The sequence below is a fragment of the Salminus brasiliensis genome, chromosome 16 (assembly GCF_030463535.1).
Source record: "Salminus brasiliensis chromosome 16, fSalBra1.hap2, whole genome shotgun sequence".
Lineage (NCBI taxonomy): Eukaryota > Metazoa > Chordata > Actinopteri > Characiformes > Bryconidae > Salminus > Salminus brasiliensis.
The window spans coordinates 5742623-5762010 of NC_132893.1; the positions used below are offsets into that span (position 1 = coordinate 5742623).

At 44.5% G+C, this 19388-nt stretch overlaps 1 protein-coding gene across 4 annotated transcripts in view; it reads left to right on the plus strand.

Annotated features, from left to right (window-relative positions):
• The window catches only part of bmpr1bb (bone morphogenetic protein receptor, type IBb), a 120421-nt gene that overhangs the window by 43118 nt on the left and 57915 nt on the right, over positions 1-19388 (plus strand). The window lies entirely within an intron of this gene.

The following is a 19388-nucleotide window of genomic DNA, read 5'->3' on the forward strand; positions in this document are numbered from 1 at the left end:
CATCCTTACATCACCTGCACTGACGCCGGCCCTTACCCAGACGCTTCACGAGGGGAACAGCGCGGTATTTTCCAGTTGGTGAGGAACAATACAATGAGATGTTTTAATGGCAGGCAGCGGCCAGGAAAGCTTTCACTGGTGTCAGCCAAAGGCACGGCTCCAGCACTAACAAAAACAGCTATTTACTATCAGGGCTCTGCTCGACTCTATTTACATGCATCACTTGGGAATAAAGACAATGTGCTGTGTGCATCTGAGGCAATTATGGGAGCTGAACTTTAGAAGTTGGATTTTTGATAGGGAAAGGTAATCACACACATTCATCACAGTGACAGTCATCAGTTGACCTCTGGCACCAATCCTTAACTTTAATAACAATTATGTAATTACATAGTGGGTTAAATAATACATTTAAATTCAGTTGGCATTATTTATTGCAGAGATTGAACTTCTTTGACTTTTTTCAGTTCAGAAATGGCAGTTCTGAGACTGCCAGCCATGGATGGATATGGTTTTAGTGGGGGAATTAACTGGTGATCGGCCATTTTAGTAGTAATTTTAGTGCAGTTTAAAAAATTTCAGTTTTTATTTTCTTGGGTTTTTAAATTGTGGCCGTCGAAACAAATGGTAAATGAAGTCTATGCTACCTGGCATCATGCCTGAAGCACAACAAAGATAAAGACACCCATATTTACCATTAGTGTTGAACACAGATGGAATTTGGCTTCCGCCTTTAAGCCATCCGTGCACTGAACAAATGGACTGATTTCTCATGGTCACAACACAAGGCTAACCTCGTGTTACCTCCGGTAATTGTAGCTAGTGACCTACGTTTCACACAGCATAGCTAAGTGTATGTTTAGGTGTGGCACCAGGTTGAGTCTACCTCTGACAACCAAAATCATGCAAAGCAATAGATTCAAGAATGTGAATGTTATAGCATTGTCTCCAAGCGTCAAAGAGACGGCATTAATGTCTTACATCAAAATGGTGTAAAGGAAAATGACAACAACAACTTTACTACAAATGAACTTGACAAAGGACCAGTAAACCCTAGGCAGAGTACTTAAACCAACCAGATGTGCTTTCAGAATCAACTAATATGCGTCAACACAGTACCCAACCAGCAACCAGCAAGGACCCACACCAGTTATGAGCCGCACTCTTCCTGCGTCCAAGGTCTAGCCTAATTAGCGGATTATACAACATGGCCAGAATTAGAATTATTTCTCTATGCCAATTTTGTTAAAAATACCAGACGAATCCTGAGGCCCCTTTTTTTGCTGCATTGAACAACATATCAACTTGAGACACCATGCCATCATATTTACATATTCACCCGTCCTGATTCACATTGAGAGTAGTACGTCTCTAAGAGTTAAGGCTCGATAGCAGCTGATTTTACGGTGTGGTATCCTGTTTGCTCTAGGTGGGGTCAGCCAGAGGGAACAGTCACTACGCAGGGATTAGAGCAGTAAGAGTTTGGAAAGGAGAAAGAACCAAGCGATATCATTAGTGGTTTCTTCTCCCATTGTGCCACATGCTGCCTGTCAGTAATCAAAGCCTCCGCAGCCTCCTCTCTCATGTCTGCTTAATCCTGCCAGATTGCATAATTACAGGCTGTAGGGCCCACATACGGCTGGGAGCAGTGCTGCTTTGATTCTCTGCACGGTACAAGACCCACTTTGTCAGCCCGGAGCAACCAACACAGCCACATCACATCAGGGAGATTAGCAATCAACAGTCTTCCATTGCCTGTGAAGTGTTTTTGACATCTAAAAAAAAAACGGGCACTTTGTGACACTTTTACCTCAGATATAATTAAACAGGAAAAAACAGGCAAGCCTAGGTTTCCTGGACCGCCATTGGCTGCGTAGAATAGTGAGCAGCATTTCAACAGTGGTGAGTTTGGGACCAAAATATCTGCTCTGTATTGTGAAAAAGGTTCTGTGATCTAAAATTAACTTCTATCATGTTCCATGTACCATTTCATGTGAGCCTACCAGGTAAAGTACTCAAGCCTTGTAGCGATGCTAATGCCGCAGTAGCGATGCTGGACCAGCAGCTGGCACGGTAGCTATGTTAATGGTGTGGTAGCGATGCTGGGCAAGGCCGATGGCCAGCATGCTGCTAGAGCTGCGGCAGCAATGTTGGGTCAACACGCTATTACTATATACTTTGAGACACATTAATGCCACAGTATGTCCTCGTATCACTTCCCTTTACAATAATATCCCAATCTCAGCTTACCTAAAATTACTAAAATTAATCTCCCCTCAGCAGGACAGATACTTGTTAGCTTTGTGGCAAAAGTAGTCCCCTGACCGTCAGGACAAGAAAGTGTCTTCTAGGCAAACAAGAGGCAGTCCTTGCTCAGGTGCATTTGAATAAAGTCCGGCAGTCAGCCAGTCAGTGAGTCACTTAGCCAGTCAATTAACGTTTAGCATTCCCCCATAGAAGTCCAGAGATAGCAGTTAACAATTAATCAAATTTAGCTGCGTAGTTAAATAAGGAATGACGCGATTGGGCGCTTAGACCTGCAGAACATTGACGCGTCGCTTCCGTTCGTCAGACTTCTATTTTTATAAAAATGCAGCAATGCAAATGGTCCAATTTCTCGCTGTGAACGTTAACTAACGTTAACTAAATTTAACACAATGCCGCATCAACCATCGCTTCACTGGCAGAACCGGGGCACGTAGCAAGTTAGTTTTAGAAAAGCAGCAAATAAATAAATAAACAAACAAACAAACACATTGGGTAAACCCAATATCAGCATGTTATCAGATGTACACTTTCACTTGGTGCTGTGATAGAATCTGTGACTGTAGCTCTCGCGTTCAAATACAGCCTATAAATGCAAAGGTTCCTTTGATGGCTCTCTTGATAAAGCCGAAGCAATTTCCAGCTGTCTTCTATGCTGTGAATTTGTTTATGACCAAAGTACATCAGGACACAAGTGTCATTTACAGGCAGGACACACCGCGGTTGCCAGCAGTAGCAGTTATATCAGTAACTTTAGATCTGGAAGAAGCTGTTGGCAGCCTACACTGGACAGTGCTTGTGGGATAACTGTGGTTCAAACACCAGCTTGTATAATCTCCAAGGTAAAGCACTGCCCAATGCCAAGTGTCAACTAGAGGGGTTTAAAGAATGGTCAGGAGTAAGGATCTGAGCCAAAATGTGATGGCTAGACGTCTGGTGTGACGTCTGACTGGGTCAGAGCATCTCCAGATCAGGCATTTCGTGTGGGGTGTTTCCGGTATGCAGTGGTCAGTACCTACCAAAAGTGAATCGCTGCCCAAGGCTAATTCACTGAGGCTCATGAAGGCCTCACCTCACAACTTACAGGACTTAAAGGATCTGCTGCTAACGCCTTGGTGCCAGAATCTGTGGCGACATCTGGAGCCTTGTTATTAGTGTCTGAATTTCTCTGAATTTCATATTCTTTGAGGTTTTTCCTGTCTGTCTGGAAAGATCTGTCTAGCCCAGAATCAAATCAGAGATGTTTCTCCATCAGATCTGCGCTGGATCGGAGTTATCTTGCTTGTCTGATCAGTAAACCTGCAGGTGGGATCGTTTTTTCCAGTGCGTCAGAGGCCTCTGTGCACTTTGACGTCTCTTTTACAAGCGTCCCCCCTCGGCTCACTGCGGTTCCCCAGGAAAACAGCCAGTGACACTCTCTTTGCTTTTTTAAACTTTTATCTGTGTTTTGTTATGACAAGCTTCAGGGCTTGTGAGAGGAACGATAGCTTTATGGCATCAGATGCTGCAATTAATACAACAGGCCGAGTATTGTGTCGGCAGACCCGAGGACGTTGGGCCGTAATCTGATAAGAAGCACAGACGATTTACGACCGCAGAGTCTGGCGTTATTGTTCTTTTCAGAGGCAGCTCGGCCAACTGGCTGCTGGACGACTGCGAGAGGCAGAAACAATATCAGTGCTATGCAAATAGAGAAGATGACGATGCTGTAGCTTTTTTTCACTCCCTTCAACGGAACGCAGTGGTTTCCCCGTCTGACATGTGGATCAACCAGTCAGAACCGTTTTTCCTTTTGAGTCTTGGTTCCTCTAAGGGGTTATTCCTCATACTGTTAGAAAGGTTCTTGTTTTGAGTCCCAGTTCTTCTCATTGTTATTTTTCCTCAAACTCTTTGAGAGTTTATCCTTTTGAGTCTTGGGTTCTTGAAAGGGTTCTTCCTCATGTTGTTAAGAACTCCTTTCTTTTAAGTCCTGGTTCAGATGTTGTTCCTCATGTTTTGGGGAATTTCTCCTTTTGGGTTTTTGTTCCTCTAAGGCTTTTAGAAAGGTTCTCCTTTTGAAGAGGTTCTTGTTCTGGGTCTTGGTTCTTCTCATTAGTTTTGTCCTCATGGTCTTAGAGAGGTTCTACTTTTGAGATTTGATTCCTTTCAGTAATTCTTCATCAAGCTGTTTAGGGGTTTCACGTCCCACTGTTGCGAAACTCAGTAGGGGACAGACCTGCGTTTCTGAGAGTACCTATTGGAAGAACTTCTCCACTAACGACTGCTCCGCACATCAGGCTGCATCCGAACGTCTCAAATTCAAGCTTGTTTTTGTGAAACTTCATCACGGTAAATCTCTGAACTCTGTTCTGATTGAGTTTGTCTTTTGTAAGTGGCTAACGCATGGATGCTCTTAGAGCCGTCTGAAAATCAGATCACGCTAATTCAGTCTTTCCCCAGCTTGTTTAACCACTGCTGCGTTCTTGGGCGGAATTAGACGCAGAAATACCCCTTCATTAGCCTCTGCGAAAGCGTGGAAAATTGTATCAGGATGTGTGGGGATATCCCAACCATAGAGCTGGCGGACGCCGAGTGATGGATGTGCGGATTGTTGGGCGAGCTGAGGAAGTTGTGTGTGTTTGTGTGTGTGTGTGTGTGTGTGTGTGTGTGTGTGTGTGTGTGTGTGTGTGCTCCTTAATGATGGCAGTGTGATTGGGGAACCTGTGGTGAACGAGAGGACCTGTGACTGACACTGTCACGCATCAGGTGCTGCTAATTTAACCGGCCTGTTTTTGGAGAAGCAGGTCAGCGGGGTCAGCAGTGGAGGTGGGGGCCTTTGTATGTGTGTGTTTGTGTGTGTGCACTGTGGTATGTGCTTTAGAAGAAATGTGCTTTCTTTTTTTCTTCACTTCTTTCTTTTTTGGTTCTGTAAAAATCCTCTACAGCAAGAAATCTCAAATAAATATAATATAAGCATAATATAAATATTGTGCTTAAATATTTGTATTAAATCATATATATTTAGAAAATTGAATGTCAAAGCAGAGCTTTTTTTATTTGCTGAATTTAACATTTAGGGAAAAAATAATACAATACTTTGTTACTGTTACACAAATTTCTCTTATCTAAACTAATCTAGCCTAATCTTAACAACTGAGAAAATTCTAATTCCATATTGCTGGAGATCCTTTGACAATATCTTACCACTATCATTCAAAATATATAATCTCTAAAGTTGCCAGTTGTCACTTTTTGACATAACATAAATCTGGCTGTTGTTTTTTACATTGTTTTAAAATGTCATGATAAATGGACCAATAGAAATGCTCCAAATCGACCTGGAATAAAATCTTTTTACATTGACTTCCATTGAAAGTTTAGAGATGCAAGGTTTTTATTATTATAGCCATTTTTATGCATGTTATAATAAAGAGGAGACACTTCACCGGACCTGACTGATGTATAATGTTTTATAATTGAATTATTAACAAAATAAATAAAGACAGCACAGAATATTCGCAGTGCGCTTATTTTGCAGCATGAAGCTGAAATTCCACCTTAAAGCAGCGCCGCAGTTTCATTCTGCCTACTGTAAGTGGTGCACCGTTTAACCTACAACACGCCCCCCAAACACAGCAACATCGTGTTATCCTGTGGCCGTCGGCATCTGCTCACAACAGTAACTCTATATTATAAAACTATATGGACAAAAGTATTGGGACACCTGCTCATTCGTCATTTAAAAAAGAGCCGATCATGCTTTTGTTGGAGGAACTGTCTCTACTATCCAGGGAAGAAAGCTTTCTACTACATTTTGGGGAAACTGCTGTGAGAATATGACTGCATTCAGCGACAAGAGCATTAGTGAGGTCAGGATGTCGAGTGATCACCAACTCGACCACCTTATTCCTAACTCCCCAACTTATCCCAAAGTACTGGATGGAGCACCAACAATCATTCTAGAGAACACAGTTCTTCCACTGCTCCACAGCTCAATGCTGGGGGGCTTTATACCCCTCTAAGCCCACACCATGGTGCCAGTAGGTTTATGCTTATCTACTCCAGTTAGCCTTGGTTCATTTCAGTGGTCCTTTCTCATGCTCTTTGGGAGTGTCTCCCGGCATTGTTGCAACACTCATTAGGGATCAGCAGCTCCATGACACTGTGTATCTGAAGAAACACAATAGAAACGAAACTGGATTCAACACACCGTTGTTTGGTCTGTCACAGTCTCCTGATTAATGCCGGGGTGGGAATCGTTTATCAAACCTAAATGTACTTTGAAGAGCGCTAGCTATGTAAAGAAGGCTAAAAATAAGGCCTGACAGCTATTTGTCAAAAGCCAGCGGTATTCTTTTCTTGTTCCACCCTGAACATTCATCTCGCTATCTTCCGTCATGTCGTGGGAAGTTTACAGTAAGTGAGGGAGTGATGTTTCAGAGATGGATAACGTTTCCAGTGTTTATTGACTGCTGAGAGAAAGCCTCGGACGGGAGGTTATAGCGATACATTAGCAAACGGAAAAAAAACGTGCAGGGTCTTGCTGAAAAGAAGAAGAGAGGAAAGCATCATCCTGCACAGAGACGGCCAGACTATCGATCAGACCCGACCTGCCACTCTCTCTCCAGCCCATTTCCTCTGCGTTCGGAACAGAGCGGAGCAGCAGGGAAAAACACACATCGTTTGGTTTTATAGTCTGATCATTACGAGCTTTACAGTCTGAGCTTTATAGCCTTTACAGCCCGATCATTGTTTTATTATGCCTATCGAATGAAACCATTAGTTGGGCGAGAAAACAAATCTAGTCCTGTCCCTCCCTCCATCTTTACTCCAAATGAAGTTCATCAACCGAGACATGTTTGGTGTCATATCTGAAGCTACATGGCTAATGTAGCTAACAAGGAATGTAAACCACAGTGCCTCAAATGGCACTCACATAGATTCGATGCTACTGCACACTGGATGATTTTAAAACCCGTAGAGCCAAGGATCAGCAACTTTCAGCACTGCTCAGTTACCCTCTATGACGGCCTACCACACAACGGTTTCCTATTGCTGCATTAAATGACAGTATTAAATTACTCACGACCACAGAAATCCATGATCAATGACCAATTACAGCTTCCAAACAATGCATGTATCCAGATTAGGTTTTACAAGCCTATTTACCACCCTGTTATTTTGCCTTAGAATGAAACACAAGCTCTCTGGAGGTGATGAGCTATGACATACTGTTATCTATGGAAATGTATAAAAGCATAGACAGAATTTAGCTTCCAGGATGTCTTACAGTGCCAAATACCGCCATAGCAGGTTTATCTGTGATGTTGGGCTGGGCAATGTAAAAATATTATATATGTTCAAATATGAAAACCACCTAAATATCACCTAAATACCTTTTTTAGGTTTGATTTTCCTCCAGAGAACACTGTTCCACTACTCCCTAGCTCAACCCTGGGGGCCTTATACACTAGCAATGCTCATAACACTAGAAAGATACATGCAAAGCCAGCCACCCCCTCTTTATGAACTGCCACTGCTGCCGACACACTCTGAGGAAAGCGCCAGGTCCCCAGCTCCACTGCACCAGCTAACAGACGCCTGTTCCGGACAGCAGTGCTATAAGAGTAATGAGGGGAGAGAGCGCCATCTACCTACCGGAGACAGAGAGAGCATGGCAAATTGTGCGCTCTCTGACTCCGGTTGCTGATGTCAAAGCGGCAGGGCTCAGGATTTGAACTCGTGACCCTCAGGCCACAGTAAAATACACAGAATTCATCACAACATTTACTGGTGAAAATTCAAGAACTGCTATACAAATACTGTCCTGTACTTTGTATAGTTATTATTATTCAACATTTCCCGAAGTCCATCCAGGTAAACAGCACTAATTACGCTGGCTGCAATGAAATTGCAGCTGGTCAGTTGGTCAGTGTTCTTTAAGGACTGACGATATCCACGATATGCTCAGAAAAGCAAAGTGGGTGCCCCGCTGATTTAGGCATGACGTTTGCACAATGCTAAATACAGTATGTAAGCTGGGATTACTTGTTAGCTCCATTAGCCTCGTTAGCTTCGTAGCTCCAGTACAAAAGTAGGTAAAGCAAACCTCAGACACTAACATGTCTTGGCACATATAGCCTAATGTCTGTGAATCTGGTTTCCCATCAGACTATCATGTTGAACGTCTCCAAGCATGGATCGGTGGGAAGAAGATAGAGAGGAATTGCAGATGTGGTGTTTTCCGCAGAGTGCTGTCAGCGGAGGGCGTGATGTGCACGTTGAAGCACTTTGCCAGCTTATTGCCTGTAATCAAATCAGCAAGAAGGGAGCTTATCATCGCTCATCTTTCCAAAAGTGTTAAAGTCAGTTCAGGAGGGAGGTGCGTTTAACAGACGTAGCCCGGAGGGTAAACTGATCTTTGGGAATTACCGGCTCCACCGCTCTTACACTTTGGCAGACATCACGTTGCGAGTTCAGGATATCCTTGATTTAGTTAATTGCTTCAACTCGCCCTTGGTCTTCAAGGCAACAGCAGGGGCACAAAGGAATCCTATATCTCCTCATTATGCTCCCTGGCTGTAAGAGACGCATGCGCACGCCTCCGTCACGTCGTTATCCGATTAGCCTCGAGACGCAGTGTTTGTAATTCGTTGGCTATCTCCTCGGCTTTTCCGTGAAAGTGTGTCTCGGACAGCAGCTTGAAGTGGAACATTGTTTTGCCCGCCAGTGACCTTTCTCAACACGCTGCTGATGACTTGATTACTCAACGTCTTGATTTATTTGGACAGAAAACAGTTCGATTTCGACCACCCCCCCCCTCACACACACACCCACGCCCCACCGACTCCCCCCCACTGACATTCCTGCCTCCTTTTTTTCTTCTTTTATACGTCATAACATTTGAGGTATGTTGTTAACTGACTCACTCCTTCAGCCGGGGCTAAAACGAGAGACGGCACATAAAGAATATCGATCCCCGATCCCTCTGAATGAAAGGAACTTCCAGAACCAGGCATCTTTTACATCTGTAATTATCATTGTCCCTCATTTCCACCCCACTGCACCTCAATTATGTAGAAACTGCTCCATGATTCAAGGCAGATGTGAGGGGCCAAAACGGGGCACCCTTCCCCCCCTGACCCGCACACGAATGGCCCAGCCACACACCGAGGTAACGTATGAATATCTGCCTGCCTCTCGAAGCCCAGATGTTGTTCAGAGTGCTGTGGGAACCATGGTTGTTATTCTTACGAAAAAACATCAAGTCGAACCTTACGAAAATATATGAAATTATTAAAAAAGAAAAATCATCTGATTACTGAATGAAAAATAAGTGTGAACATTGTCTGAGGAATCCTTTACTAAACAATAACACCTAACGTGCCTAACATGCTGAACAGCCTAATCCACAAGACCTCTGAAGACCCCTGTCCTGTAGGATCTGGCACCAAGACGTTAGCATCAGATCTTTTGAGGCGGAGCTGCCACAATCCAGCGTACCCCTTCACAATTTGCCATTTAGGAGATAACCCAGTCGTCTGGCCATCACAGTTTGGTCCTCAGGTCTTCACGCCTGACCATTTCTCCTGCATCCAACACGTCGACTGTAAAAACAGACTGTTCAGCCACGAAAGCTCTTGTTCAGTATCTTTTCTGGCTACCCGGGCCTTTCCCAGTCCACATTCAGCTGCTTTGTAGGAACGCAAGGTTTAATTGCATGTCTGGTTTTGTTGATATGAAGATGACAGTATTACATGTCTCCAATGGCAGCAGACAAATGCATTCCCATGTTCCGTCTCATACACTTTACTAGCCTTTATTGATTTTGTAAAGTGGCTGTGAAGCCTGTCCTGTTCCCCTTCACATTCACGGATCACTCTCAGCTATACATACGTTGACACTGAATGGAGAAGAGCTGCTGAAGGCTTTCTTCTGTAACACATTACAGTAGAAATGCAGTGAATAGCGCCAGGTAAGCCGATATTAAGCATTAATAAAGGGTTAATTAATTCCTCAAACGCAATCAATAACTGATGATGTGAAAAATATTACGGAATTAAAGCAATGCTAAACACTATGTAGCATTTTTACCTGCAAATAGCAGATTTATAATAAACAGTCTAGCCTCTCTGCGGTTGTTGCTACAGGCTCGGCAAGCTGCTAACTGCACTATGTAACTCTGGTGAAGCGGAAGGCAGAACTGAGTCCTAACCTCATATATCTAAGATTTATGCTAATTAGCATACTCTTATTGTAAAGTGTTACATTTGCTAAGTAGAAACTCTGTATTAGAGACTCTGATTCTGCATTCAGTCAGAAGGCTCAACACTGAGCTTGTGATACAACTTCAGACACTTTCACTATCAAATCAGCAATTACACATGCATCAGCGCACACACACCCACGCTCAAACGCACACACACACACACACACACACATTGCCTGAACTTGAGCCTGAGCCACACTAATGTTTAATAATTGAGATGGACGCATTTATATTATCGTGATATGCAACAATGATAGAACTACACTGCATATCTGAATATACCACCTACCCAGTAGTGGGAATAACCACCCTTGGCTCGGACGACACTAGCGAGATGCCGTGGAGTGGACTGTATTAGGTGATGGAAGGTGTTCATCGTAGAGGTTAAATGCTGCACAGTGATGGGTCGATTGCACTGTATTAAGTCCATTCTCAGTACACTTTCACTACGACTGCTCAAGAACAAGCGGTTTCTGAGATGCTATTACCCTTCTTCACTCTTAGTAGCGGGGAGGGGGACTCGACCCGGGACCTCACAGATGCTATGTGGAGGGATTTGCTGTGCGTATAAATAAGCGAGCACACCAGTCAGTCGTCGCAGAGTGCCAATCGATCAATATGGGCACTGATGTCAAGAAGAGTGTGATAATAGGGTACCATCTTGGAAACTGCTAACTTGGTGGGATGTTCTTGAGCCAGAGAATGGACTTCTGGTACAACAGTGGCCATTGATGCCAGAGGGGAACAACGACTCTGGTGAGTGGTACAGAGCAATCGACGCACCACTGTGGAGCAGCGTGGGGTGGGTATTCCCACTATTAGGGAAGGTGTTCGTAATATTCTGATATGACTGTGTGTTAGCGGTCATTAACACACACAGGAAGTTATAAGAAAGTGACCAAGGTTTTTTCTTTCTATAAAGATCATACTTTCATCCACTTTAGGCCGGGTTTCTCCCACAAATGTAATTAATAGGAAATAACAGCGTCCCTTTGTCAGGACTAAGGACAGCTGCGACTGCATCTCCATCAAGAGGTTCACGTCTCAAAGCATACCACAATGCTTTAGGTCTGTTGGCCAGTGGCCATGTGGTCAGCGTGTCAGAAAGGGGATAGTGTGTGTTTGTGAATGAAATGGCTGAGGAGCGTTTCTCATGGCCTCCATAAGAACAAGGCCCTCAGATGAAAGAGTGTGTGAGCAGTATCAGATGTGCTGTAGGGCAGGGCTGTAGAGCAGCACGCACAGCTCCGGAACGTTCCGCTCCGCTAACACAGCCTGGCTCAGGTTTGTGGGAGAGAAGAGCCTTGTATGCATCCATACACACACAGACACACACTCAGACACACACTCAGGCGGTGCATTTAGAAGATAGCACTACTTCAGCTTGCACATCTGCTCTCTCAAGAGCAGCCAGGCTCGTTTGTATGAACGAGGCTTATCTCCTCTGCATTATTTATTATTGTTGCGATTCCGACGGAAGTTTCTTGAACTTGGAAAAGGTATTTGCGATAAGGGAAAGGTCGGGAGACAGGTTTGTGCTCAGTGTGAGCCGTGCCCAGTCTACTGTGAGCAACAGCACCCTCTCTGCAGCTAGTCTTGGCCTAGCCATCACTGTGAGAATATACATATATCTTTTTTTCCAGTTTTCACCCCAACAAATACTCATTTTCAAATCCTACCCAGTAGCTACACTATATGGACAATAGTATTGGGACACCTGCTCATTCATGTCTCATTCATACATTCATGTGGAGTTAATCCTGCTTTTGTTGGAGTAACTGTCTCTATACTGACCAGGGAAGAAGGCTTTCTACTAGATTTTGGAGGAGCATTGCTGTGAGGATTTGCATGCATTCGGCGACAGGAGCAACTGGAGTGTGGTCAGGATATTGTCCCAGAAGTATTGAATAGTACACCAACCATCACTCCAGAGAACACAGTTCTTCCACTGCTCCACAGCTCAATGTTGGGGGGGCTTTATACGTCCACGTATTGGCATTGGGAGGCATGACGCCAATGGGTTCATGTTTATCCGCTCCATTGAGGCCTATTTTATTGGCAGCACTTCTTCCAGGTACTAGACAAGCTTATGTGTGTGCATTTGCACATCTGTTTCAGCCATGGGTGCAACTTAAAGTAGCTAAATGCATTCATTAGAGGAGACATAAAGAGCAGGACTCTCCCGATCGCACAAAGCTACCAGTGCTGGCACCGCTTCCCCCGAGTCACATGAAGAATAAATATAGATCAACAGGAGGTCAGTGGTCAGAAAGTGCCGCTGGCCGGGAAGGTAAGTGAGATGTTGGTTGGAAGAACATAGTTAGAAGAGCCCAGGTTTAACTCCTCGGAAACACCAATGGTTCCTGGCTTATTTTCCCTCACTGTTATAATGTAGGAACCTCTAATTCCTAGGGTGTAATCCTGTCATGGAGAATAAGAGGTTGATGAAGGACTGACTGGATAAACCAGGTGATGGATGGGAACTGGGAGAAGTGGTCTTCATCAAGGATGACTGAACAAAATGGTGGTTTTGAGGCCCATGGTGGACCTCACAACTACAGCACATCACACAGGACGCCAAACACACACCCATGAATACACTAATAAATACTGCATATCTGGGGCTGTAGACAAGTTTCAGTGGATGCTGGGGTGGAGGGGGTGCTAGGGACAGCTGTGTGTTCAGCAATCAGTAGTCTGCCCCAGGAAAGAAGCTAATGGTGGGCGAAGAGGCTTAGTGGTGTGCTGTTTTGCTTATTTGTTGATTTGCATTTATTCTAGTGGAGGTGTGTAAGAGCTCACTGCCTGGATAAGTGGCAGTACCCATTTTCATTTTGCACAGTGTTAGCTTTTCTTCTATTCCTGTCTGTGTAACAGATGATCACTGTGTTCTGTTTCCTCTCTGGTACAGTTTGTGTTCTGGATATTGGAGCTGCAGTCTCTCTCTCTACTTTATCTGAGACAGGTTGACGGCAGATGGTCAAAGCTTGTGGGTGTCGCTGAAGATGACAAATACCCCCCCCCCCCCCCACACACACACACACATACACCTACACCAACAACCACACACACGCAGGTGAGCGTGCAGAAGAGATGGTCGGTGTAGCTCCAGGGAATGAGCTGTGCAAAGAGTGAGCTTTAGAGAGAGGCTGCTGGTGCTGAGCTCTCCTGATACACACTTCTGTCCCCTCCCCTATTCCCCTAATCCATCAAAAAGTGCTTATTTTTCCATCGCTCTAATAAGATTAAGGTTATGGCTAGAGATGGAGATGGGGTCGTTACCAATCGCAGAACGCTGATCGCCGATACTGATGCTGGAGGCTGGATGCTCCATTATATTTACATTTTTTACATTTAAGGCCTTTAGCAGATGCTCTTCTCCAGGGCGACTTACTCTTACCCTTAGCTGTAGAGATTAGGATCCAAAGATACCTCTAAGCTTAGATACTACTAAACACAAAACTCAGAATGGAGACCATGATACTCAATACTACACTTCGCCCAAGTACTCTTGGACAATGTGGGTCTTCTGTCTGCGTTTGAAGACAGCGAGCGAATCGGACACACAGGGGAAGTTCGTTCCACCACTTCAATGCCAGGGCAGAAAACAGTCTTAAGGGATGACAGGGCAAGCCGAGCCATACTTAAAGCTTAAAGGGCTCTTGGTACTGATTGGCTTTTGACCACTGCCACAAAGTACATAGGGGCTGGTCCATTCTTGGCTTGTAGGCTGACATCGGGGCTTTGAATCTGATGCAGGAAGCAGCTACAAGAAGCCAGTGAAGAGAACGCAGCAGAGGAGATACATGGCTGAACTTGTGCAGGGCTTCTGTAGTGTTCCTCAAGATGAAAATGTACTTTGCATTTTGGAATTAACCACATCTAAAATGCTGTGGAACCCCGAAAACCAATGGAGAGAGCCTGTGAATTCCTGCGGAGCTGCACTGTGGAGCTCAGAGTGGAAACCCAACTGAAAAGTGTTGCTAATCTAGCGTTAAAAACTCCATCAATTTCGACGGGAATCCTTTAGCTTTTCCACCACTGTATTTTTAGTGGTGGTTAAGTGTGGTCTGCACTGTTTGCTGGCTTTTTTTGTGTGGTTAGCGGTGTTTGCTAGCTCGGCTTAGTTCTGATACTCACTATACTGGGCTGAGTGGTGCACTCTGGAGAGGGGTATCCGGACACTGTCGTTAGATACTGTAGATACTGTAAAAATAAATGCCAGACTGGGTACAACATTGACTTCAATGAGTGTCTACATCCATACGCAAGCTCAGTAGTTCCATCTTGTGACCAACAGCATCCTCTGACCGACTCAGTGCCGCTTTGAGGCACGTAGTCATGGTCACATGCTAAAGGTACGTTCACATCCTCATTGACGTTCTCTTCTGTATGATGGATGTTAACATCTGTTCCATGCTCTTGAATAAACAGATTCTCTAATATTGGGCTTTTGAAAGCTCTTCCAAGAGAAACGGCAGGATGCAGCACCGCCTCTGAGCAACGAATCCACCCGAAGGAGTCTTACAAATGCTTCCCTGGCAAAGCGTACTACCATAGTGTATAGCTATAGGTAAAGCTGCCTTAACAGAAAAGCAGGTAGGGTATTTTAATAGGTTGAGAGCACTATATGAGAAAATGCTCCCTGTGAGTAGTAGAGTGTAGGTAGGATATTTGGGTAGCCTAAATCCCCGTAAAGAGGGTAAATAAGGGAATTGAGGTTTTATTTATACTTTGCCTGGATTCATTTAGATATCAGGTCGGAAATGTATAAAAACCCAGGCATGGCTGTGTCCATTCTTCCACAGGGCTGTAATATCTTACCTGCACCAGTATCTTTCGTGCTGTATAAGTTGTTTATGTCTCCTGCAGTTCACTATTCCACACTAGATCTCAGCACACACACAGGCTGGACACACAGCTGCTGCACCCTTGCCTCATGTTTCTCTCCACCGTAGAGCGATACATCAAGATCCCGTCTCGCTGCAGGAACCCTGAAAGAGCCTTCCCAAAAGCTTTGTTACCTTTGTGGGTGAAGAGACCTGGAGAATGCACTGGGGCCTTTTGTGAGTGTGCTTTTATCTCCGGGCCCCCCATGTACCTCTCAGTCATTCTCACTCATTCCCAAACACACCTACTCACTCGCGCATGCACAATGCATTTCACTGCCCTCCTCCGGCTCGGCTCCTCCTGGATTCTTCAAGTGCTCTCAACGTCTTTCCTGCCTCGTGTCCCTCCATCGCTGATTCACTCACTCACTTACTTAGTCAGTGACTCACCAACTGACTCACTCACTCGCTGACTTACTGACTTACTGACTTACTTACTCACTTACTTACTCACTCACTCACTCACTCACTCAAATGCTGTCCTACTCATTCACATTTAGCTTTACTTTAAAGTAAATAGAGCACAGCAGTAAAGTCATATGCAAAAGTATGGACACCCCAATAGATTTAAACCCCATTGAGAGCTTGTGGGACTGTGTTGGGACATGTGTGGAGAAGAAAAAAATCTAACTCTAGGAGGACAGTGGACTGCAGTTTGATATGAAAGGCCAAAAAAGGGCCTACAAAATACTGTCACACACCCATAGGTGTGTCCTTTTTATTTGCATAAGTGATCGCTATAAAAAACCCTTGAGCACCTCCATTTGACTGCTGGTGGAGGCACCCTCGTACTCCTGAAATGGTCAGTACAGCATATACTGATGTGCTGAGCACAAGCATGTTTTTCCACCCACAAACAAGTGAGCAAGGCCCTAAACTAGTACTAGTGGATTGTAAGTGTGTGTGTGTGTGTGTGTGTGTGAGTGTGTGTGCGTGTGTGTGTGTGCGCATACGGGGTGAACAGGGACTGGACTATATTTGGGAGGCCAAGCGTGGCTGATGATCCCTACACCTGCTGTGGGACTGGAATTGTGTACCCTCATTGTGTTTGTGTGCTGACAGCAGGACTCTGACTGGCACACACACACACACACACACACACACACATACACACATCCACACTGACATGCCTACACTCACACATAGACAAAATTAATTAAAATTTGAATTAAAATGAGCGAGGATTAGATGAAAAAATGCAGACAATGTCCCTGTTGTCTTGTACGATCCGTTTAGTAGGCTGTCAGCCTTCAGCTAGAGAGCCCAGTGTTTGTCTGGAGCTTCCCTTCACATATATCAAATACAGCTGATCAACCAGCACACGTTTCGTTCCTGTTCTTTAGCTTCCCATGGGAGCTGCGTGGCTAATGTGGCTAACAAGTAACAAAAGTTCTAATCCCAGTGTTTTACACTATGTGAAAAGCTCAGATCCCAGTGTTTTACACTATGTGAAAAGTTCTAATCCCAGTGTTTTACACTATGTGAAAAGCTCAGATCCCAGTGTTTTACACTATGTGAAAAGTTCTAATCCCAGTGTTTTACACTATGTGAAAAGCTCAGATCCCAGTGTTTTACACTATGTGAAAAGTTCTAATCTCAGTGTTTTGCACTATGTGAAAAGTTCTAATCCCAGTGTTTTACACTATGTGAAAAGTTCTAATCCCAGTGTTTTACACTATGTGAAAAGTTCTAATCCCAGTGTTTTACACTATGTGAAAAGTTCTAATCCCAGTGTTTTACACTATGTGAACAGCTCTGATCTCAGTGTTTTACACTATGTGAACAGCTCTGATCTCAGTGTTTTACACTATGTGAAAAGTTCTAATCCCAGTGTTTTACACTATGTGAACAGCTCTGATCTCAGTGTTTTACACTATGTGAAAAGTTCTAATCCCAGTGTTTTACACTATGTGAACAGCTCTGATCTCAGTGTTATACACTATGTGAAAAGTTCTAATCCCAGTGTTTTACACTATGTGAGAAGTTCTAATCCCAGTGTTTTACACTATGTGAGAAGTTCTAATCCCAGTGTTTTACACTATGTAAAAAGTTCTAATCTCAGTGTTTTACTCTAAAATATGTTTTATGCTCTAAAATGATATGCATACGTTAGCGTGGTGCTAATCAGCGTTCCCAAGCTTCAGTTACCTGTTAACTGAAAATAAAGGAGGCCTTGCACTCCACTGTTATCATGTGAAAGTAACAACTCGAGACCAAGAGTCAAAATGACGTAAAGGCAGATGCCGTTCTACAACACATGAGCACAGTTCAGGTGGGACTAAATGAAACACCTGAATTCAGTGATGAAGGTGTGTCCCAGTGCTTGTCCATAGAGCGCAATCAGAAGCTTGAGACACAACCAGCCCAGCGTCTATGTAGTTGTTCCCACTGTCGGCTGGCAACACTTTTGTCTTGGGTGAACTCTCCTTCTGCACCCTGGCTGCATTCAGACATTCCTGCACGCGCACCCTGCATACACACAATTACTGCTTGTTAGGAAAAGTGTGATATTGTAAACACCCCCCACCACCACCAACACACACATAGCCCCCCCCCCCACACACACACACTGTCCTTTTTTCCACTATAATTACAGCTTCTGTGAACCCTAGAGGACCCAGCCCTTCTGGACGCCTTGTCATCCCTCCAGCCGGCCTCTCCCCTCCACTCTACCCAGCGTCATGTTGTCCAGCCAGCCCCTCGTATCGCTGCTGCTTTCAGGATGCTTTGTTCACAGCATAGGCTGTGCCAGGCTTTAACCCTCGGACGAAGCGTTTATAGCCAGTGTTTTGTAGTCATTATGTCTCGCGCAGAGCTCATTAAAACCAATGGAGAAAAACGTAGATGTTAATTTTTTTCAATTGGTAGAAGTTTTTGTGCCGCGTCGTGTTCAGTGTCTGTAATAACCGTGTTATTACACGTTAATAATCCAGGCAACAGCCGTGTAACTGCTGGTGATGCAGTTACTGTTGCAGGTGGATTACAGAAGTATTTCAAGAAGTTATTAAAACCATAAACCTGATCGGTTCACATATAAAGCATAAAACTAAGCTACTGGGTTTACATTTGTGCCAGTAGCATTGCACAGGTTGTACAGGTTGTAGCTCAAAAATGGTGGCACAGCCAGTTTCCATGCTGTTTCTAGCTGGTTGCTGGCTGGTTTCTGTGGTGTTGTTAAGTGGACACTATGGTATCCCAAGTGATTGCAATAGTGTTGCTAACTGCTTGCTAGGTAGTTGCTATAATGTTGCTAAGTGGGTGCTATGAGATCCCAGGGGATTGCTATGGTGTTGCTGAGTTGTTGCTAGGTGGTTGCTATGATATTTCAAGTCGTTGCAATGGTGTTGCCAAGTGGTTTCTAGATAGTTGCTATGGTGTTGCCGAGTTGTTACTAGGTGCTTGCTATGCTACGGTGTTGCTAAGTGGATGCTATGGAATCCCAGGGGGTTGCTATGGTGTTGCTGAGTTGCCATGATGTTGCTGAGTGGTTGCTAGGTGGTTGCTGTGGTATCCAAGTGGGTTGTTGTGGTGTTCCTAAGTGGTTGCTATGTTGTTGGTCGGTGGTTGCTGAGGTGTTGGCTGCTGAGGTGTTGCTAGGTGGTTGCTAAGCTGTTTTACCTAATAGTTACGCAATGTTGTTGAAAGTGAATGGGAGTGTAAATCAGATGAGCAGTATTGATGAATAACTCTGTGTATGTGTAAGTGTGTGTGTGTGTGTGTGTGTGTGTGTGAGAGAGAGAAAGATAAAAGATTGTCTTACTGTTTTTGTTGTTGTTTATTGTTTGCACTAGTTGCCAAATCCGTCACCCCTCCGTATGGGGCCGTTTGCGCCCCGGGCCCGTTCGTTTGCCGGCCCGTTCCGCAGAGCTCTAATTGGAGAGGGGAGACAGGTGGCGCCACCCGGTTGCGCAGGGGCCTCGTTAGCGCAAGGCTGTGTAATCTCTTTGTTTTTGCAGTGTGAATATGGAGGCCAGTGCATGAACTTC